Raw genomic sequence first — 17,106 nt, forward strand, 5'->3', positions numbered from 1 at the left:
CATCCCTATAAAAGGGACCAATACATTTAGCTTAAGTGGGCAGGGAAGTAGACCAGCTTCCACATAACTGATTTGCAAACCATTTTTTCATAGACTTAGTTTGACAGTGGTCTAAAGACACTTGACCCAGAAGAGTTTTGTGCTCAAGGAAGTTTGGGAAACGTGAAATTCTGCTTTTGCCTTTTACAGATTTGTACAGCACCTGGGTTTTTGAAGCCTCGGAGAAATCACGCACAAAATAAACCAACTTGTTTAACCCAGTATTTCCCAACCTAATTCATGCTACCACCCCAAGAATCATTTATTAATATCCTGTGCAAATAACTTTCTAAAATGCATACTTTGGGGAATACTGGTCTAAATATGAAAGAGGAAGATCTGGCAACAGCCGGCTGGATTCACATTCCAGCTGAACTCTTCAGTAACGATGTGCTCTTGGACAACTTACTTAGCCCAATTGCCTCATCATATAAAAAGGATCTGAGGGGCATCTGGGTGGCTCAGTTGGTTGAGTTCCAACTCTTGGTTTTCGCTCAGATCATGATCTTGCAGTCCATGAGATCAAGCCCAACGTGGGGCTCTGAGCCGATGGCACAGAGCCTGCTTGGGATTCTCTCTCTCCTCTCTCTCCCTCTCTGCCCTTCCCTTCTGCTCGCTTGTGTGCTGTCACTCTCTGTCTCTCTCAAAATAAATAAATAAACATTAAGAAAAGGATCTGAAAATAGTTACCATATGCAATTATTGAGAGAAACAAATGAGATTAAATACGGATACGTAAATTAAGTAGGATTGTCCATGGTACAGAGCAAGCCCTCAACAAGTGTTAAATATTACTAGTCTCATCTTTCATGGATCACCACAGAAACATTTAAAGAAAAACAAAGGCAATTATAAGTTTAATCCATTTTATAAACCATTTCAGTGACAGAAACCATTATATTAATGGCAATAAACAAAAGGGCTTTAAAACATCTTGTTGCTTTTACAGAAAGCAAAGGGCTTTTAGATGGGATTGTGTATAAGGAAAATAGAAAAACACCATCTGCATGTAAATATAAAGCTCTCCCAAGGAAAACGATCTGAAATTGTGGCTTATAAGCTCTCAGATGGAAATTCCGTTCTGGTGACCAAACGTTTTTGATGATCAAAAGCAGATTTAGGAACTGCTGTAAAGGGTACTGTTTCAGCTACCTTCAGTCTTGCTGAATGAGTTTAGGAAGTGAGTACGTCTTTCCCAGCTGCTTCCAGGGTGCATTTTACTCACATGCTGACTGAGAGGGTTTCGCTGGTGTAATTAGCCTCATTTGACACACAGATGATTTAGCCGTGCTTTCTCTTAATGATGTGGTGCGGCTGCCACCTCAGCAGCTTCTCACATCAGAATCCAACCACCATACCAAAAGTGAGCAGCCAGCTGTGCCACAACTCAGTTTTATAGTCAGGTAGGGCATCGGAGATCAGAATCTCTGGCAGAGGTTATTAACTGCACTGACGCCCTGTGGCCCGCAGAGAAGCTACTGATTCAGACTTCTCTGGTTTGGGTTCAGGAATCTGTATTTTTTGAAAGCTCTCCAGGTGAATGTGATGTGTCAATAAGCCTGGGAATCACGGTGCTATTGCAAGCCACCCATTTTACAGATCAGGCTCAGAGAGCTTAAGGAACTGCATTCGATGAAGTTCACAACGCACTACCCCAAAACACAGCACCTGGGAATATGGAATAGTTTAACCTGAAGGTGCTTGCGAAAAGGCAGGGATAGGAGGGACTCTCTGACCTCCTCCCTGCCCCCAACAGGTCAGAAGTACCTCCCATGAGAGGTGATCTCCCTTTACCCAAAGGGAAGGAGCACCCTTATCTCAGAAGACAGAAGGACTCCAAGAGGAATCCAAACTGACAAGACTTGCTAGATTTCCCCCAGTTTACTACCTTGAGCTCATATCCTTTTGTCGGGTGCTGTTTTTCCATCATTTTCTACTTTTCATTAAACTTAACATAAAATCACTCAGGTTTAATGTTTCTTGGGGTCTTCATTTCCGTTTGTAGGCTCGTCATGTAAAACTTATATTCAGTACATTTGTATGCTTTTCTTTTGTTAATCTGTCTTTTGTCAGTTTACAAGGTTGTAGCTGGAGAACCTTGAAAGTAGGAAGAAAATATTTTTTTCCTCACTTACACTAGTCATGTCGGCTCTATGCTTCAGTTTTCTCTCTCTCTCTCTCTCTCTCTTTTTTTAATGTTTTTTATTTATTGTAGAGAGAGAGAGAGAGAGAGAGAGCGCGCGCGCGCACGCGTGCCCACAAGTGGGGGAGGGGCAGAGAGAGAGGGAGACACAGAATCCGAAGCAGGCTCCAGGCTCCGAGCTGTCAGCACAGAGCCCGATGTGGGGCTCGAACTCACGAGCCATGAGATCATGACCTGAGCGGAAGTTGGATGCTTAACCAACTGAGCCACCCAGGGGCCACTGTGCTTCAGTTATTTCATCTGTAAAAGTGGGATAATATAAGGTACCTACTTTAGGATTTTTGAAAAACCTGAAAGACACAATCCGTGGTAAACACTTAACATTAGTTATGATTACATTTTCACAAATAAATTGTATGGATTTTTTTTCTGCCTAGAAAGTGCCCAATCCCTAAGAACTATTGTTCAAGACTGAGAAATAAATGGCTTTCAGTTTTATTCTTTCCAAACAGTATATAGAATACATGTAAAAGAAAGATGTAGGGGTGTCGGGATGGCTTAGTTAAGTGTCTGACAATGGATCTCACTGTTTGTGGGTTCGAGCCCCGCATGGCTCTGTGCTGACAGCTCAGAGCCTGGAGCCTGCTTCGGATTCTGTGTCTCCCTCTCTCTCTCTGTCCTTCCCCTGTTTGTGCTTGCTCTCTTGCTCTCTATCCCTCTCTCAAAAATAAATGAAAATATTAAATAATTAAAAAAAAAAAGATGTAAAGCTGGATACATTTATGAAAAGTCCTGATGGTAAGAGGAAGCACTTGCTCTGATCCATTTATTTTTCCATCCCACATTCATTGGGGATGGGGAACACCGTGGATAAGGCTCATCCTCCCACAGCCCCAGGCCCTAGGTGTTAACGAACCTGACTTCTATAAATGGTTTCCAAATGTTACTAAATAAATCAGTTCTGTCCTGTTTGTGGCATGCTATTCTCTTGTGCAATTTCATCTGGATCGCCAACATTCTGCTCGCTGGCTGCAAATTGCCCGAAGATTTTGCGAGTGCGAAATAAATGGCTGGCTCTCTCCTCAAATTGCCCTGACCCACGGTTGCATTGCCTCAGGATGGACTCAGATTTGGGAGGCCCTTGTTTCTCTACAGCCAAAATACCCAGCCTGTCTTGATTTTTACCAGGCCCCAGAGTTGTTCGAGTTACGGGAGGGTATTTACTATTTTATCTTAATTGTTTTTAGAAGCCATCTCAAAATTGTGAAATTAAATTCATTGGATTTCGGTTTAATTTCAGTGATGACTTAATTCTATCTCTGAAGGGTGTGTGGACATGATTCATACTAATACTGCAAGATGGATACTTTTGTGAATCTCATTTTACGAATATTGAAACCGAGGCATAGGCACTTGAGCTAAAGACTGACTGCCTCTCAACTCGGGGCTCTTAAGCAGTGTCCTCTGGTACTCTGTTACTTCCTTATTCAGTCCCGCAGAAGTGACATCTCATGGTAGACTGCAGTCACACAGCACAGACAGCAATTGTTCTGCTAGTTGGTGCAACTTAAAAATGGTGACCACTGGTCCGTTCCAAGTCATATAACCATCAACCCAAACACTCATTCAGAATGTTGACTTTGTAAGGATTCCTGGATCAAATTGGTCTGGAAAAGGCTGGGTTAAAGAAAGCTAGAGAGATTACTTAGCCCCAAAGTTGTTCCCTAATGGGAATTGTGAATCTCTCGACTGAGAAGGTATTTGTCTTTTCTGAACTGATGCCCACAAAAAACTTTTTAGCACAGGACGTATTATAAGAGTAATGTTCCTCAGAATTCATTTTGTGACATGTTGATCTAACCAGGTCACATAAAAGAAAGAAAACAGGATATACGTGTTTCCATAGGAAAACAGGCCGGAAAAAAATTCTTTAAAATGTTCCAACTCCAAGGGGAGGCATTACCAATGCTTTTTATTTTCATTTTTTTAAAAATATCTATTTTTGAGACAGAAATAGAGTGCACACATGCTAGAGCACACAGGCACTTGAGCAGGAGAGGGGCAGAGACAGAGGGAGAGAGAGAATCCCAAGCCGACTCTGTGCTGACTCTGGGCTCAATCCCAGGAACTGTGAGATCATGATATGAGCCGAAATCAAGAGTCGGAAGCTTAACCGTCTGAGCCCCCCAGGTGCCCATGTTTCATTTTTTGATCCAGCCTTTTCCACATTTCCAGAATAACAAATAAATGGCTGCGTTTACATTTTAAACACAGGGAATAACCCCAGATAATCTTTAAGTCAGTTTCAGAACAACTGCCTTAGTCTTCTAATTTGGGCCATGAGTATCCTGCTAAAACAGGGAAAAAATAAATTCAGGTCTGATCAGACATGCAGAACAAAATACTTTAACCCTTCAATCATCAGTGTCTTTTAAAACAACCCATTCATACTTTTCTATGGCATGTGTAAATGCAACAGGCAATGTCAAGATTTTCTTTTTGGATGCTTCACCAACATGACATTCCCCAACTCCTTTGATTAAAGTCCACATTCTCAAAGGCAGAGTTACTAAAAAAAAAAAAATTAAAAACTGAGAGCAAGCTCAAGATTTCTTTTGGGTTGTTTTGTTTTTTAGAGTGAGAGAGAGTGCAAGCAGTAGAGGGAGAGAGACAGAATCTTAAGCAGGCTGTATGCCCACCACAGCCTGCGTAGGACTCAGTCTCGTGACTCTGAGATCATGACCTGAGCCAAAACCAAGAGTCAGTCACTTGACCCACTAAGCCACCCAGGGGCCCCAGGCTTAAGATTTCTTGATAGATGTCTACAACACATTTTGCCGTAAAAAGATTTCTCCAATCAAGCTGCAGACTCACAATGCAGATTTAAGTACATTCACGCATTCACGTACATTCACCAAGCAAGGGTGATTGTGCCACATTGTGACTGTACGTAATGCCACTGAACGATATACTTAAAATGGCTAATCTGGTAAATTTTATGTTACGTGTACTTTCCCAAATAAACAAAAATTAAGAATAGTGCAATACATTTAGGTAGCATATTTTATTTTGAAAGATCCTTACAACTTTCGATATTTAAAAATGTGTTCACAAAATTTATTACAGTGACCTGGAAACAACCTAAATGCCCAGCAATGGGGAACTAATTAAACTATATCCTATTCCTACCACTTAATACCACAAAACCTGTTTTAAAAATTGATATAAAGCTGTTTTACTATGGAATCTTGTCTACAGTTTATCGCGTGAAAATGCCTAATATTAAGTGGAATAATTTTTTAAATTTAAAAAGCATGTAAATATAATCCACATATATTTTATATATAAACATAGAAAAAAGCCTGGCAGAATCTATACCAATATGAAATGGGGATCCTTATTTTCTTCTTTAAACATTTCCAAATTAGGGGCACCTGGGAGGCTCAGATGGTTAAACATCTGACTCTTGATGTTGGCTCAGGTCATGATCTCGCAGTTTATGAGATCGAGCCCTGTGTTCAACCGTGCCCGGTTTTGTGCCGACAGCACGGACCCTGCTTGGGATTTTCTCTCCGTCTCTCTCTGTTCCTCCCCTGCTTTGGCTCCCCCCTCTCTCCCTAAATAAATGAATAAACTTAAATAAAATAAACATGCCCAAATTATTTGAATATTTTGCAAGGATACATGTATTTTTATGATTAGAAAAACAGTAAACCCTATTTTAATGATATCCTGATAGGGGTCAATTTTTATCACTAAAATGTAGACTATTCTGTGAGAATGCAAGCTGGTGCAGCCACTCTGGAAAACAGTATGGAGGTTCCTCAAAAAACTAAAAATACAACTACCTCACGACCCAGCAATTGCACTACTAGGCATTTATATAAGGGATACAGGTGTGCTGTTTCGAAGGGACACATGCACCCCCCATGTTTATAGCAGCACTATCAACAATAGCCAAAGTATGGAAAGAGCCCAAATGTCCATCGATGGATGAATGGATAAAGAAGATGTGGTATATATATATATACAATGGAGTATTATTCGGCAATCAAAAAGAATGAAATCTTGCTATTTGCAGCTACGTGGATGGAACTGGAGGGTATTATGCTAAGTGAAATTAGTCAGAGAAAGATAAAAATCATATGACTTCACTCATATGAGGACTTTAAGAGACAAAATGGGTGAACATAGGGAAGGGAGACAAAAATAATATAAAAACAGGGAGGGGGACAAAACAGAAGAGACTCATAAATATGGAGAACAAACTGAGTTACTGGAGGGGTTGTGGGAGGGGGGATGGGCTAAATGGGTAAGGGGCACTAAGGAATCTACTCCTGAAATTATTGTTGCACTATATGCTAACTAATTTGTATGTAAATTTAAAAAAATTAAATTAAATTAAAAAAATAAAAAAAAATGTAGACTATTCTATACAGGCCTGATCATGGAAGGGCTAGCATGCCCCCTGTTTTACTATGTTTAAGTGAAAACTTAAGAGTGGGTTATACCTGGAACTGATAGAACATTCTAGATTAATTATACTTACATAAAAAAAATAAAGTGTAAAAAAAGAATGGAGGCAATATTTTTTAAGGGGAAGACAATAAGTACATGGGTCAGGGAGTCAAATTATAGGGGGGAACCTCAGCAAAATCAGTATTTTGAAAATTTGTTCACTACAGATTAAGTTAATTTATAGATTTTGACAAACTTTTAAAATAATCCTATTTAATATGTTTAGAGAAAGAAAATAGAACTTTTTTCAAAATAATTATAAATTATCAAACAATAAAATATAAAAAATAAAAATCTTGGAAATAAATAATATGGTTATGGGAATAAATCATACAATGAGTAGGATAAAGCTGACCTGGACACAGAGTGCATTTTTGAATAGGAACATAGAACTGACATGTTCAGAGTATGGTAGGATTACAGAAGAGCTAAGGTACAGAGGATGATTCTAAGGCTCCCACATTTGTTTAACAGAAATTCCAGAATAAAACAGTGGAGAGAATGATGAAGAAGCAGCATCTGAAAGAAAATTATCACTAATTTTCCAGAATTGAAGAAAGACTTACATCCTCTGCATAAAAGTGTTTTCTGAATACTGAGCAAAATAGGTTTTGAAGCATTTAAAACCATCTGCAATTTTAAAACATCTGCATCTGGCCATACTTAGACAACTAGTAAAACTAGAGAACTCCAAAGAAGCCACAAGAGAGAAAAGTCATTATCTACAGAATAACAAAGACTCAGAGTGACAGTAGACATCTTAGTCATACTAATGGGTGCAAAAAGTCAATAGAGTAATATCAAAAGATACACAGGCAAGAGAAGCACCAAATTCAGGGGAGTGGCTGTCCTTGGGCAGAGAGAGAGAGAGGAGTGAAAAGGAAAGGTAACCTGGGACCTCAATGCCAACTATGATGTGTGGCTTGTTCAAAAAATACTTGAAGCAATGTTGATGGGCATGGAAAATGGCGCAGCCTCTATGGAACACAGAATGGCGGTTTCTCAACACATGAGAAATGGAATTACCATATGATCCAGCAACCCCACTTTTGGATGTATACGCAGAACTGAAAACAGGATCTCAAAGTGTTATTTGCACATCAGTGTTTATGGCAGGCATATTCACAATAGCCCAAAGGGGGCTATTGAGCCAGCCCAAATGTCTATCATCAGGTAAGTAGATGAGCAAAATGTGGTATATACATCTAATGGAATATTATTCAGCCAAAAAGAAGGAAAGTCATGTCCCGCAACATAGATAAAACTTGAAAACATTATGCTGAGTGAAAAAAAGCCAGTCACAAAAAAACCCAAATACTGTATGATTGCACTTATAGGAGGCATCTTCAGTGGTCATATTCATAGAGTCAGCAGGTAAAATGGTCGTTGCCAGCGACTGGGGAGAGCAGGAAGTGGGGAGCTATTTGGTGGATACTGAGTTCCAGTTTTGTAAGATGAAAAACTCTGGAGATGGCCACACAAATATGTTAAAATACTTAACACTACTGAATGCACACTTTAAAATGAATAAGGTGATAAAAAATGATTAAGGTCATAAATTTTAGGTTATGTGCTTATTACCACAATTTAAAAATTATCTGAAAAAACGTTGAGTGAAAAATATGTAAAGCAAGTAACTTGATGATAAAGATGTGCCCACTATTGTTTATTAAGTAAGAAAATATTTGCAAGTGAGATATCTGATAAAGGTTTAGTATCCAAAATATATAAAGAACCTATACAATTCAACACCCAAAAATGAATAATCCAAGTAAAAAATGGGCAGGCAACATGAATAGATATTTTTCCAAAGAAGACATCTAGATGGCCAACAGACACATGAAAGGATGCTCAACATCACTCATCATCAGGGAAATGTAAATAAAACTACAGGAAGATACCACCCTACACCTTTCAGAATGGCTAAAAGCAACAACACAGGAAACAACAAATGTTGGTGAGTAAGAAGAGAAAGGGCAAGCTTCTTGGACTGCTGGTGGGAATGCAAACCGGTGCAGCCACTGGCAAAAACAATATGAAGCTTCCTCAAAAAGTTCCAAATCCAACTACCCTATGATCCAGCAATTGAATTTCTAGGTATTTACCCAAAGGATACAAAAATACTAACTCAAACGGATACATGCACCCCGATGTTTATAGCAGCATTAACTACAACAGCCCAATTATAGACTCAGCCCTAGTTTCCAGTGCCTGATGAACGGATAAAGAAGATGTGGCATATACCTACAATGGAATATTATTCCATGATTAGAATTGTAAGCCATAAAAAAGAAAACTTGCCATTTGCAACCATGTGGCTAGAGCTAAAGCGTAGTATGCTAAGTGAAATAAGTTAGAGAAACACAAACACCACACGATTTCACTCACGTGTGGAATTTAAAAGACAAGACAAATGAGCAAAGGTTAAAAAAGAGAGAGAGAGAGAGAGAGAGACAGAGACGGAGGCAAACCAAGAAACAGACTCTTGACGATAGGGAACAAACTGATGGTTAGCAGAGGAGAAGTGGTTGAGGGATTGGGTGAAATAGGTGACGAAGATTAAAGAGTGTGGTGATGAGCACGGGGTACTCTATGGAAGTGTGGAATCACTATAGTGTACACATGAAACTAATATTACACTGTATCTTAACTACCTGAAATTTAAATACAAGTGGAAAGAAATGAAGATCGTTTGGAATCTCACATAAACATATCCAATACAGGAAGAAAAAAAAGATCCTATTTCTTTTTTTCTGCATTTTACAAAATAAAAAGTCACATGTTTAAAAAGTTGAGGGTATTAAGTCTACCAGAAGAATGGATAAACAAATTGTGGTGTAAACATAGATACAAAGGAAGACCACAAAACAATAAAAATCCACTGCTGATTGACATAGCAACAGGACCGAATTTCAAGAACATCAGTGGGGCAGCTGGTGGCTCAGTTGGTTAGGCATCTGGCTCTTGGTTTTGGCTCAGGTCACGATCTTAACGGTTTGTGGGATGAAACCCCAAGTCAGGCTCGGTGCTGACAGCGTGAGCCTGCTTGGGATTCTCTCTCTCTCTCTCTCTCTCTCTCTCTCTCTGTTTCTGTCCCTCCCTAGCTCAAGTGCATGCGTGAGCATTCTCTCTCTCTCAAAATAAATAAATAAATAAATAAATAAATAAATAAATAAAAAAACATCAGGTGAGCAAAAGAAGCCAGATACCAAAGAATACATGCGATAAGATTATATTTTAAAAAGATCAAAAACTAGTAAAGCAAACCTTTGGAGACAGAAATCAAAAGAGCATTTGCTTTTGGAGGGTGGGGATTGACCAGCAAGTTGGCACTAGGGGAGTTTCTGGGGTGACAGCTTTATCTTGACTGCATTGTTGCCGACACTGGGGAATACATTTGTCACAGCTCACCTATTTGTACATCTAAGATCTAAGCGTTTCACTCAATGCTCATTTCACCTCAATATATGAATAAATAAAACTTTAAACAAAAGGTGAAGCCAGGCCATTTACACGTGGAGAAAAGAACCGCAACATTGGTGGCATCAAACGCCTGAGGATACGAGACAAAGGGCACTGGGGTTGATTGAAATGCAAGGAGAAATTTAGAGATCACAATTCTGTTACTCAAGAAGCATCCAGGACATTGGAGAAAAGGCCAGAGCTTCAAGAAACTTTAGAAGCATAACCTGAAACCACGTTCAGTGTCTCCACAATTTTACCAAATCTTACTAAGATACAAACAAGCCTCCTCTTACATGACTCTCCAAAGAAAGGGCTAAAGAATATGGTCATTGGAGAAAATTAATTTTTTTTCTCGCTTAAAATTAAATTGATTTTAATTATATAAATCATACACATGTATTAGAGAAAAAATGGAACTACAGATCAACAGAAATAAAAGATTGAAATAATAGAAAACTACTCTTAACATATCGTGTGTGTGTGTGTGTGTGTGTTTGAAATGCTGTAACTTTTTCTGTTAATATTGTTTTGTATCTCAGGGTCCGTGGGTGGTTCAGTCAGTTGAGTGTCCCGCTTCGTCTCAGGTCATGATGTCACAGTTTGTGGGTCTGAGTCCTGCGTCAGGCTTTTCGCTGACAACATGGAGCCTGCTTTGGATTCTCTCTCTCCCTCTCTTTCTATCCCTCCCCTGTTCATGCTCGGTTTCAAAAAGAGATAAACATTTAAAAAAACGTTTCCTATCTTTTTGGCCATGTAAGTGAGATTCTGTAAATCCCACTTTGCAAAAACCTGTGGCTTTCTTTATTGGGTAGAACCCAACAGTTTGATCATGTAATTAATCATATTTGCCCCTACACTCACCGTGTGTTCTTAAAGTGTTTTTCTCAGTTTCTTTTTTTTAATGGGTCTATTGTCCTCTAAGAGAAATTAAGTTTGTCTTTCAAATGTTACCATTAATACTTGGAATGTATACTCTACTTTCAAAGTAGTGGTATTTTTCCATGAATGATTTCTTCCTACAAATATAAAAACACCATTACGTATACTTGTGTATGAAATGTGACTATAAATAGCTATAAAACATGATTTTTTGAATGAACACGCTAACGTTTACAAGTCCAAATGAGAATTTTCTTATCTACAGTCTTTTCGGTAGGATGTATACTTATTTAAACGGTTCTGCCATTCATCCAAGCATCTCTGCAATGTCTCTTTGAGAGCAACCATTAACCTATGGTGGCTTCTGTTAAATATTTTCAATTTGACTATTCTCCATTAGAATACAAGCGATGTAAAATCAGGGACTATGTCTGTTTCATCTGCTTTGCTATCCCCACTGCCTAGCTCAGAACTGGTATGTTGAATGAATGGTAACGAATTTTCATTGATTGAGGGTTGCTTGATTGCCGCAATAATATATAGTCTCCTAAGAGGACCCCTCCCCTCCCCTCTCTTTTCTCAGTGAGGTTGGAGATTAATGAGTAAGGGCAAGAGTGATAGGAGTGGGTCTGGGGAAGTAGGCAGGGGTCAGGTAACATCTAGATGGTAAAGGGTTCACATTTTATTCTAAATGCAAATTGGAGCCACTGCAAGAGAAGTGCAAGGGAATAAGATGATTTGTGTCTTTAGAAGATCCTTCTGAATACACAAGGAGAATAGATTTTTATGGGGGCAAAAGTGGAAGCAGGGAGATATTGAAAAAGCTGCTGCAGAAACCCGTAAGGGAGAAGATGGCAGTGTGAGCCAGAGAGGCCATCGTATCAGTGGTGAGAAGTGAATGGTTTCTGAACGCATTTCGGGGGGAGATCAGACAGGGCTGCAGGGATCTAGTCAGCAGGAACGAAGCAGCAGTGCCTTTCATGTGCCTTTATGCAGACAAGAATCCCTACCATTTCAGTCTTCTGATTTCTCAGCTTAAGATGAAAATTCCAGAGAATGGGCATGTGATTATCTTAGCTTAGACGCCATGGGGAGGGTGGGGCACCTTGACCGGGCACTCCACAAAAAGTCACATCCAGTGAGGAAAAGGATGTTGCCCCAAGAATTACTGGTGTGCTGCTATCTGGAGAAGAAGAAATAGTGGCTGGATTGGCAAAAATACAATAGATATCCCCTACATGTGGTGCTAGATTTATAACCACATCAATGATTCTTCGCTGAGCAAAGTCATAGCATGTTACTGCACATATTAATACTAGTTAATAAAGAAAGCAGCAGTGCAAGACCCAAGTAAAATAGCCGTGTAAACAACTTTGGACATTAATGTTTTTCTCTCACACCTGTGCTTCCTCCCAAGTCAACTTCAAAGTGGCAAGAATGTGCTAACTTTTAAAATTTTGAGTCCCTTCCGTTGCATTTGAAAACATTCTAGTAGGCGTTCCAGAATTCAGATGAAAACTCCAGGTTCAATGATAAAATCCTGTTTTCTTTAGAGCACACCAGCGGTTGCTTTCTCCATCTCATTCTATTTCCATAGCCAGCCTTATACATGACACTTTCTATTATACCAGCTAACACAAGGTGGAGACAGCTGTAAAGTAGAAAAAACAATTAGTTGGGTATCTAAAGGCTGCAGCTTATCTCTTAAAAGCTCTTTCCCACGGGCAAATCATTTATCCTTTTTTTTTTTTTAAAGTTTATTTACTTAGTTTGAGAGAGAGAGAGAGAGAGAGAGAGAGAGAGACCGAGTATGTGAGCAGAGGAGGGGCAGAGAGGGAGGGAGAAAGAGAGAATCCCAAGGAGGATCCACACTGCCAATGCAAAGCCTGATGCAGGGCTTGAACCCATGAACTGTGAGATCATGGTTTGAGCCAAAATCAAGAATCAGATGCTTAATCGACTGCACAATCTGGGTGTCCCTTGCTTTTTCTCCTTAAGTGAAGTTTTTTTTCATCTGTTAAATGTTATCAAATGTGTACAAGTAACAGGTTGCAGATGAAAGGCATGTAGAAAATTGTGAAGAACTATATGCATGTCAATTATGATTAATGCAGATTATTTCAAAATCAGGAATCCTAACCTCTTCGAATTTCCTATCAAGTTCTCTGTCTTACTCTTCCTCATTTACATATTTGACCTGCAATACATTCTGTGACCTATTTTCTGAGTTTCCCTCAATCTAAAAAAAAAAACAAAAAAAACCCAACAAACCAGCTTCATTATCATCTCTTCAAAGAACCTGAATCTGTTCCTCTGTGTAGGATGCTTCCTCTTTGGATCCTCAGCTACCTGTGCTACCCCTATCAGAACACGTGTCGCACTGTACTCTTTCAAGGACGCAAGGTTCTCTGTTATTAACTCTATTTCTCCATGCATTAATTCCTCCATTTCATGATTTCGTCTTCCTCTCCTGTTAGTTTTCTCATCTGTTCAGTGTTTTGTGTGTGTGTGTGTGTGCTCATCTTTATATTTGAGATACGCTGTTACCTCTCATGAATGCTAACATCTGCTACTGCAGTCTGACCAGAGGGATTACCAGTAAGGGGCTGGGAAGCTGCTGGGCAGGATATGCCAGCAGTTAGTTAACCAAACTAATGTTTTCCATTAACCTATTTTTTTCTCTTTCTTTGCTGCGTAAAAGGGAGAGGACATTCTAACATCAAAAAGATAACTATTAGTAAGATGATATAAAATTTACTTGGTGAATGAAATAATTTTGTATAGCAACAGAGGGTAACTAGACCTCTGAAGGTGATAATTTCATAAGGTATAAAATATGGAATGAGTATGTTATACACATGAAACCAATATTGTATGTGAATTATAATTCAATTTAAAAAAGCAAAAAGAATAAAGGTTTACTTGGTTGTTTGTCGCATTCCTTTTTTTTCCTTTGCATTCTTTTTAACGTAAGATATGCCAAAGTCTCATGCATCAGAAAGCTTTGTAAGAACAAGGGCTATCAGCGTTCTTTATGTATTTCCATTGTTCAGTGCACACACAAAGTTATCAAGATTTTGTCTGAGTGAACTAAGAAGTGAAACTATGAGCCACTTACGTGGTTGGGGAGGAAAGGAAGATACATATAATGTTTATCAAAAGTATCACAAGTGCTTACCAATAACAATTTCCTAAATTTATGAGGTCAATAGGAACACAAAGAAAGCCACAACTCATATGTCCCCCTCTCTGGCTTGACGTTTGGACCAGACCTTTCTTTCAGAGTCTCTGGTGTGGAACAGAGCTTAGACAAGGGAATTTTGCCTCCCACTCTCTCAGGGCACAGATATCATCACCTTACAATTGTATGCAGCCTGGAGAGAAACCAGAGTGTCAGCTTGCATAGCAAGGCTGCTGGAGGTTGTGTGACAACTTTGAAAACACTTGAACCAATTGTAGTTCAAAAGAGCCAACTATACTGTAGTATAGCTCAAGCTGTGACTCCAAGTCCCAATCAATTCTCCTTGGTGAGCGATCATGATTCGAGACCAAAGCGTGGAATCAGAGGTGCGAGAGTGCCACAGATGACCAGAAGCGAGTCAGGTGCTGTTTTCCCGGTTTTTAAGGCACAGCCGATACCCAGGATAATTTCAGAGCTCTTTGGCTTCACTGGTTCATATTCCATTTCTCAGTAAACCATTTTCACTGGGCCATGAAATCTTTTTAGCAATACAGTTCTTACTGTCTACAGAATTCCCTATTTGAAAACACATGTTTTCTTCCACGAGCTCAGATAAATTTAACCCATCCACAAAGGAGAAACAGCCACCCACCTATTAGGAGAATTACAACTGGGCACTGACTTGTGGTCTCCCGACCACCACCATTGTTTTTAGTCACAGTGAGGTTGGCTCCCTAATCCTATGACCAATGTCATTCCTTACATACTTCACATGCTTTGTGGGTTCTATTTTTAAGTTAACGAAAGTGTCACATGCTAAATGCTTTAAAACAAATTTCACACCATTGGCTTCAGTTTTTCCCCTGATAAACAACACCAAGTGATCGATTTAGCCATTGCTCACTGTCTTTGGTTGCCAGACAGTCCTTGACTTGGCTCAGCCAATGTTTCCATGTAACACAAACGAGCATCACTTCAGAAAATACTTGTAGGTATGATGGAGGCTTCTAAAATTGAAAAAAATATTTCTCTGCCTCTGCCCAACTGCAATCCACTGAAATGCAATCTGGGGATTATAGAGGGTCAGATGGTGTCTTTACGCTAACAACCACCCAGAAATTGAAGGCATAAAAGGGCAAGTCTCTGGGAAAGAGGCAAGGCTACCGGCACATGGTTTTTGAATGTTTAATGTTAATGGAGGCATTCATTTCAGCAGAGAAATCATTCTGTTGTAGTGTTTAAAAAAATAATTGTGAGGCTTTTTATATGTCATGGCATGTGTAATTTCTATTACCAAGATTTTCCCTTTTTTTCCCAAAATGAATGTTTTAAGAATGAAGAGAGAGAATGTTTTCAAAGTTTCAGGAAAAAATAGAACTAAGGTAATCAGTAGTATATTTTGATCTAAAAGAAATGTATTTCTTGCATTGATCTTGATAGATTTCCCATCTTTCTTGGCATCAAATATATTTAAAAAACTTAAACACCTCATGAGAGCTCCAAATACATGTGTACAAAATGCTCATTAATTAGTTATTTAAAATACAAATTTAATTAGTGCTAAGTTAGTTTAGTAAACAACAAAACTACCCAACTGCTACCAAGACATCTGAATAGCCTGCCAAGGCCATGTGAGGGCATGACCCAGCAGAAAATTACAACTACTCCCACTGGCTGAGGCTTATGTTACCGATCAGGATGACAAATACATGGCACTTGTATTGCCACTCCCCTATGTCACGTCCATGGCAGACATTGCTAACTGATCATGGCACTCCCTCTAAGCCCAGAAACAACCTCAGAAACCTTCCCAGAGCCCCAACCAGACAGCCATTATCAGTGTGGTGTCTGAGATGATATCTATATTCAGCCCCTAATTAAAACCATTTATTGGGTCAGATGGCTGAATAGGGTGTCCCTCACTTGTATCCCCCCCTTCAACAATAATCTTTTGGCACTTTCATCCATGGATGAAAGATACTTTGAAATCCAGGTAGGAGATTGTGAGCAACCCCTATCCCATACACACACCATGCAGTCCAGGACTGAGTAGAGCAGGTTCACATCTGGTTCCCAGACCTGGTATTGGCTGCAAACCCAGAAACAGCTCCATAATCTCAAGAACTTAGCCACAGCCCCATGTGACTATTGTCCTGTCACCAGCACTGTATACCAAGAGGCCCAGAAGAAGTAATGCCCCTCTATATGTCAGATAATAGGTATACAAATCTTAGTCCAAGTTATGGACTCTGAAATGGACCCAGAATTGGCTCTGTCCCATCTCAGCTGCACTCTGGGAGGCCCTGGAGATAAGTCTGCCAAAGTTTGGTAGATTCTGAAAGGGCCATGAAACTGAGATCCCAGCCTGTCTCAGCCATAGTCCATGAGCAGGTCTGCTGGCACAGGGACCCCGCTGGAGACATTCCTACATGTGTTACTGGAGGTCCTGGAAGAGCCCTATACTTGGCTCTAGCCCATCCCCCAACTACAGTCTTCCAGAAGTCAAAATGAACTATAAGAGACAAATCGGTCACAATATAGTGATAAAGGTATTGACTCATCAGGAGGATATAACAATTGTAAACATATATGCACCCAGCATTGGAGCACCTAAATATTTAAAGCAAATATTAACAGAACTGAAGGAAGAAGTAGACAGCAATATAATAATAGCAGAGGACTTCAATGCCCCACTTTCAAAATTGGAAAGATCATCCAAACAGTAAATTAATAAGGAAATTGCAAACCTCAATTACACTATAGACCAAATGGACCTAAGAGACATATATGGAACATTCAACAGCACCAGAATACACATTTTTCTCAATCACACATGGAACTTTCTACAGGACAGATCATAGGTTGGCCCACAAAACAAGTC

Source organism: Panthera pardus, unplaced genomic scaffold (genome assembly GCF_024362965.1).
Source record: "Panthera pardus isolate Hobbes unplaced genomic scaffold, ASM2436296v1 HiC_scaffold_8, whole genome shotgun sequence".
Lineage (NCBI taxonomy): Eukaryota > Metazoa > Chordata > Mammalia > Carnivora > Felidae > Panthera > Panthera pardus.